Genomic DNA, 683 nt, shown 5'->3' on the forward strand with positions numbered 1-683 from the left:
GTTATTAGCTGTCCAACAACATCAATTTACCGGAAATCCTACGGACGACCCTAATGAACATTTGACCAAGTTTGTGCAGTAAGCAGACACTGTGAAGGCGAATGGTGTATCTCAAGATGCGATAAGACTACGCCTTTTTCCTTTCTCTCTAAGAGACAGAGTTTGGGCTTGGTTCGAATCCTTGCCATCACTCTCAGTCACTACATGGGAAGAACTGAAGAACGTTTTCTTAGCTCGATATTTTCCGTCGAGCAAAACTGTTATGCTGAGAGCTCAAATCAACGGATTTCAACAAAAAGATGCAAAATCTCTCTAAGACGCATGGGAGAGATACAAAGACATGATGAGGATGTGTCCACATCAGGGTCTCAAAGACTGGGTGATCATTCACACATTTTACAATGGGCTTCTATATAACACAAGACTGACAGTAGACGCTGCCGCGGGCGGTGCACTTATGGACAAGCCATACAACGAAGCCTATCAACTCATTGAAAACATGGCCCAAAACCATTGCCAATGGGGAGGTGAAAGAACTCCAGTAGAAAAGTCCCAAACAAAAGGTGGAATGTATGAAATCAGTATCCTTGACCATGTCCATGCAAAGGTAGATGCCCTTGTTCAAAAGTTAGACAACTTGACCATACCACCCGCAGCCACCGTGGTTGCTGTGACTCCAAACT

General features: G+C 44.2%; 1 non-coding gene across 1 annotated transcript; it reads right to left on the bottom strand.

Annotated features, from left to right (window-relative positions):
- Nucleotides 1-262: 262 nt before the first annotated feature.
- Nucleotides 263-369, bottom strand: LOC127077437 (small nucleolar RNA R71). The gene has a single exon (XR_007787248.1). It is a non-coding gene; the product is annotated as a small nucleolar RNA R71 (small nucleolar RNA).
- Nucleotides 370-683: the final 314 nt, after the last annotated feature.

This window comes from Lathyrus oleraceus, chromosome 4 (genome assembly GCF_024323335.1).
Source record: "Lathyrus oleraceus cultivar Zhongwan6 chromosome 4, CAAS_Psat_ZW6_1.0, whole genome shotgun sequence".
In the NCBI taxonomy this organism is placed as follows: domain Eukaryota; kingdom Viridiplantae; phylum Streptophyta; class Magnoliopsida; order Fabales; family Fabaceae; genus Lathyrus; species Lathyrus oleraceus.